The sequence below is a fragment of the Kogia breviceps genome, chromosome 6 (genome assembly GCF_026419965.1).
Source record: "Kogia breviceps isolate mKogBre1 chromosome 6, mKogBre1 haplotype 1, whole genome shotgun sequence".
Lineage (NCBI taxonomy): Eukaryota > Metazoa > Chordata > Mammalia > Artiodactyla > Physeteridae > Kogia > Kogia breviceps.
The window spans coordinates 63716437-63722436 of NC_081315.1; the positions used below are offsets into that span (position 1 = coordinate 63716437).

A 6000-nucleotide genomic window follows, 5' to 3' on the forward strand; every position below is an offset into this window, starting at 1 on the left:
ATCTCTTAAGCTGAAGGAGTTTGAGAAAATGGCAAAAGCAGGAAGGTCTCTCCCTTTACCTGTCTTCCCTGAAAGCAGGAGATAAGTCTCTCATGTGAAAGGTACCCTCCCTGTACCAGAAGGAAGGCAGACACCCTTATCACCAGATATGGAATTTAGGGCCAAGAATAAACAAACCTTGGGACTTCCCTGGTGGTCCAGGGAATGCAGGGGTTGCAGGTTCCATCCCTGGTCAGGGAACTAGGATCCCACATGCCGCGGGGCAACCAAGCCTGCGCGCCACAACTGCTGAGCCCAGACGCCCTGGAACCTGTACGCCACAACTAGAGAGAAGCCCACACACCACAACGAAAGATCCCGTGTGCTTCGATGAAGTTCCCGCTTGCCGAAACTAAGACCCAACGCAGACAAAAATAAATAAATAAATCTTAAAAGAAAAAAGAGTAAACAAATCTTGTTACTTTTTCACCATTTAGTACCCCTAGAACAAACCCCCTTGTCTTGTCAATTCTTCACGAGTTTACTGTTTCTTTGTCTAAAAGTATGAAAGTTTCCCCTCCGGTCACTTCTTTGGGTCTTTAATTCTCTTACGGAAGTCCCCATGTACATATGTAAAAATTTAATAAAATTAGTATGCATTTCTCCTGTCAAACTGTCTTAGTTTAATTTTCAGACCCAGCCAGGGATCCTAAGAGGGTCGAGGAAAACTTTTCTTCCTCTACATGTTCAATATCAGATTATTTATTCATTTAAACCAATGAGTTTCAATCAGGGGTGATTTTGCCCACAGGGGACATTTGGTAATGTCTGGTGACATTTTGGTTGTCACAACTCGGGGTGGGGGGACAACTGCTATTGGCACCTAGTAGGTAGAGGCCAAGGATGCCTCCCCTCCCTCCTCCTTCCCCCTGCCCCCCATTCCCAACAACAAGGAACTATTTGGTCTAATCCAAATAGTACTGAAGCAGTGGAGCTTAATCCTTTTTTCTTCTTTTTAATAAATTTATTTATTTATTTATTATTTATTTTTGGCTGCATTGGGTCTATGTTGCTGTGCGTGGGCTTTCTCTAGTTGAAGCAAGCGGGGGTCACTCTTCATCGTGGTGTGTGGGCCTCTCGCTATCGTGGCCTCTCTTGTTGCGGAGCACAGGCTCCAGATGCGCAGGCTCAGTAGCTCTCACTGCCGTGGCCTCTCCCGTTGCGGAGCACAGGCTCCGGACGCGCAGGCTCAGCGGCCATGGCTCACGGGCCCAGCCGCTCAGCGGCATGTGGGATCCTCCCGGACCGGGCCACGAACCCGTGTCTCCTGCATCGGCAGGCGGACTCTCAACCACTGCGCCACCAGGGAAGCCCGGAGCTTAAGTCTTTTACACAAAAATAAAACACACATTTCCCCTCTAATTTAAAATTTCCCCTCCCATTTAATTTTCACCCCAAATGTGTATAATTTTAAAAACTTAGCTCAGCTAATATGATCAATGAAGACATGTCTAAAAATCACAAAAGTGTCAAAAGAAAAAATTTCTATTAAATCCAGCATACAAAGTTAACCACTATTGACATCTGTGATTATATCCTTCCATTTAATCTAACAAAATTTTTTTGTGTGTGCAGGAACACATTTTAATGAACATACCCAAATGTGGCAATAAAACCATTTATTACAGTGACGAGAAGGCTGCTTCCCTTTCTGTTATAAACGGGGAGCAAGCATTTATCTCTTTTAGAAGTGGGATCCAATCATTGTGCTTTAGCTCAGAATTATTATCTAATTAGTTAAGACCTCTACCATGACTCTTGAGTTGGTATAAAGGAGCAGAAAGAGTCTTTCGAAGAAAGAGTTTAATTTGAGTTCTTCCAGCTCATCCCACAGTTTATTTCTGTTTGTAGAATTAAAGGTTGAAATATTATTGGTTGAGTGAATGAATCTTGGAGTTACCTTTGAAGTCTCAATTCATATGCAGCTATGAAACTCTCAACTAAAATCATATTCCTCACGTAGGCAATTATTTATCTCCCCAGACTCTTGCCTTTATCTTGCCTTTATTCTGTTTCTCTCTTCACATCTTTCTTAGATAGGAGCTCAGCAGAGGGCAATCCCCAAAAGAGAAGAGGGTATCACCAGCTCCTGAACTTGCAGAGGGCTTGGCTCTACCCATGCCTGGCATATCTAGTATCTGGTCATAGCAGTATAGCAATCCTGCAACTGTCTCAGATTTAATATCTTTGCTAAAAACACTAGAAGACCTATGATGTACAGGACTGTATTTTAAATCTTGCTGCAACTCAGTTTTTAATTGGAATCATCTGTCCTTTGATTCATGTGGGTTGAAGATCACTTACCTGGTAAAAGACAGCTTAGCTGCATCCACTTCAGCACAAACATCTTAAAGGGACTTAGTTGATTTTTTTAGAAAACTTTTTTGGTAAACAGTCAACTTTGTTAAATAATTTTAGATTTTGTACTATTTGTGAGGGATGGGGGGGAAGAGCCCCCCATCCCACCCAATGCCAACAACTTGTACTGGTGATGGAAGTAAAGAGGGTTAAGATAGTGCTGGTCCTTAGCCATAAAAGCAAAGGTCAAAAGTTACAGAATGGTGAATTTGGGTGGTGTCTGTAATCCGTAACTTGAGCCAGTCCCATCCAATACTTTCTAAGAAGATAACAAAACCATTTGTGAGTGCTCTAATCAGTATAAATGGATCTCAAAACTTCAGTGAAAATACAATTACCTGGTGGCCATGAAACGCTTAAATGCTGACAAATTTAATTCAGGAAAAAAGCAGCAGCCTATACAAACACTTAATTATAAAATATTTTTTTTCTCCCCAGAGCCTCCAGATGTATTTTTCCAGAGCATGATCTATGAGCTAAGAGGGGCAGCCATTAAAAGCACACACATTTATCTCCGTTTTCATCCCCCCTCCCCCGCCCATCCCCATAAAACCCAGATGAGTTTGAAAGTAGTATTAAGTGCTAATTTCTCAATAAAACTGATGGCTAACCAATGGTGATTGCTCAGTCCTCCTGGATTCCTCTGCACTTTGCTAATGCATTCAAGTGCATTGGGGTTGTTCTTAGGGTTGATTGCTTTGCAAGAGGTAAACTAAGCACATCCTTAAGGCACCAATAAAGTTGGGGCAATAAAATGAAATAAAATAGTGAAAACTTTGAGGGAAATAATCACAATTACATCAGACTTCTTTACTTATGGAGGAGTGTGGATGGGTAGCACACCACACATTTTCAGTGTGTTTAAGGCCTCTCAAGATGCCTGTCTGGGGCTTCCCAGGGACCCTGCCAGGGTCCGCCTGCCGATGCAGGGGATGCGGGTTCGTGTCCCGGTCTGGGAGGATCCCATGTGCCGCGGAGCCTGCGCGTCCGGAGCTTGTGCTCCGCAATAAGGGAGGCAACAGCAGTGAGAGGTCCGCGTCCCGCAAAAAAAAAAAAAAAAAAGCCTGTCTGGTCATATTTTCTTTCTTTTTTTTTTTTTTTTTTTTTTTTTTGCAGGACGCGGGCCTCTCACTGCCGTGGCCTCTCCCGTTGCGGAGCACAGGATCCGGACGCGCGGGCTCAGCGGCCATGGCTCACGGGCTCAGCGGCCATGGCTCACGGGCCCAGCCGCTCCGCGGCATGTGGGATCTTCCCGGGCCGGGGCACGAACCCGCGTCCCCTGCATCGGCAGGCGGACTCTCAACCACTGCACCACCAGGGAAGCCCCGGTCCTGGTTATATTTTAAGGTCAGTTGTTTTCAGGTCCCTCACCTCTACTGGAGTCTGAGCAGGGTCCTAGCCACTCTTTTTATCCTAACACAGTGCCTGAAGCAAAGGTTCAATAATGAGTGTTTAAAAAAAATAAATGAATGAGCAAATGTATGAATACAGAAACTGTTATGTCCCATACACACAATTTCAAAATCTCTAGACTATACATCTATCAAGATGTCAGCAATAAAACCTCCCAAACTGCACATGCCTTTTATCTACCATCTTTAAGAAATGTGTTTGCCTTAGGGACCTGGAAGTAAGAGGGAGAAAAAACCTTCTTTTTTCTCCTTTCTTTAAATCATACAAGCAAGAAAAGCTAATCATTCCCTCAACAGTGAAAATACTGAGATCTGCCTTGGTAATACTGCCCATAATAACAACGATACAAATCAGGACAGGAAACAAGTGGCCAGATTGTGATAATCTCAGAAAATTGTTTTTGTTATATAAAAACAGAGACAGAATTAACTTCGGACAATAAAATAATAATAAACCTCAAAATGACTGAAGCACACATCATGTACCCCTGCCCCACACTAGCAAAAGTAATTCCAACAGCAAATCTTGAAACCAGCTACAAACTAAACAAGTTTCTAGAAGGAATTTTAGAATATTCTGCTTAAACAGAATATTAAGACACCAGTCTTAATGATGATACGATAATTTCTTCTTTCATGTCTAAGAACATTTTTTTCTCTTAAGAAATGTAACTTCGTTTTTAAGAAACTGTCATGATATACACAGGCTCTTAAGAATCACCACTGTCAAATTTAATTTAAAAGACAATTACATGTTGCAGACGTGGGTTTTAACAAAAATTCACTGAAGCAAATAAGTGATTAATACCTATTATTCAATTCTGCCTTGTGTTAGTTACGCGGTAAGATTTTACTGGCTCCAGAATTTGCTACTTTTAGAATAATTTGTTTTTCTTTTGAAAGAGGATGAAAGAGAAAGACAAGAGGTTTGCAGCACTGACATTATTGCAAAAATACTTACCACACGCAAGTTAACTGCAGAGAACAGCAGCTCAGATCAGCCAGGAGAAACTTCTGGGAACATCGTTTTGTTGCTGCAGCTAGGGCTGTAATCAGCAAGGGTGGGGTTCGAGTGTGGAAAGTTAAGAGGTGGGATTGGAGGAAAGAAACCATGACCTGGCTGTCGTTACTGCCTGGTGCGGGTCACTGTTTCTCCCTTTCAGAAAGCGGACACTCCATTTTTACCTTATTCCGTTTATTTTATGTGACATTTGCCTGACAACACTGCTCCCTTAGAGAGCAAGATTTATTTATGATTGGGCAACAACACATTTTATGAGGGTCCGAGGCTTGTTTATTTATTTAGGATTTCTATAATACATCTACTTCCTAAGGCACTTAAGGGTCTTGAAACACGTTTAAAAGTAAGCATTGGGCAGCTGGTCTTAAGACTCAAAAAATGCTAAAGACATAACTGACCTTCCTTTTTTTTAAAAAGCATTTCTTAATTTTTAAAAAAGAATTTATTTATTTTTGGTTGCACTGGGTCTTCGTTGCTGTGCGCGGGTTTTCTCTAGTTGCGGCGAGCGGTGTGCGGGCGTCTCATTATGGTGGCTTCTCTTGTTGCAGAGCATGGACTCTAGGCACGTGGGCTTCAGTAGTTATGGCTCGTGGGCTCTAGAGCGCGGGCTCTAGATCACAGGCTCAGTAGTTGTGGCGCACGGGCTTAGTTGCTCCGTGGCATGTGGGATCTTCCCAGAGCAGGGCTCTAGCCCGTGTCCCCAGCATTGGCGGGTGGATTCTTAACCACTGCGCCACCAGGGAAGCCTCTTGATGTTCCTTTTTGTCAGGTTGTTGAGACTTGTGTTCTATGCTAAAGCGCTGTATGGCAGGGGGAAGACAAAGGAAGGTATTGAATGTTAGGGGGGCAGAGTGGCACATGGTCAGTGGCATTTTGGAGCCGCCTGTCTGGTGCCAGTGTGGAGCCTGGATTCTAGAAGGCTAGACTGTCGTCAGGGAGACCACTGCAGGGACAATTTCATAGAGAGACAAGGATGCAGAGGGCCTGAGCAGGGATGGAAAGCAAAAGCATGGCTTTAACAGAAAATCATAACATAAATGGGCAGTTCTTAGGGACTGGGCATATAGGGATGGGAGGGGGAATTAATCACTTCATAAATCAGAAGATAGGTACACAGATACACAATACTGTATATAAAAACCTCAACCATTTCCAGGTTGCTGACTAAAA

General features: G+C 43.1%; 1 protein-coding gene across 1 annotated transcript in view; it reads right to left on the reverse strand.

The window, feature by feature from the left end:
* Positions 1–4849, reverse strand: part of LOC131758667 (placenta-specific gene 8 protein-like) — a 23598-nt gene extending 18749 nt beyond the window's left edge. Inside the window, exon 1 of the mRNA XM_059067003.2 lies at positions 4771–4849. The gene's annotated coding sequence lies outside the window, so the exon portion shown is untranslated. The remainder of the gene's footprint in view (positions 1–4770) is intronic.
* Positions 4850–6000: the final 1151 nt, after the last annotated feature.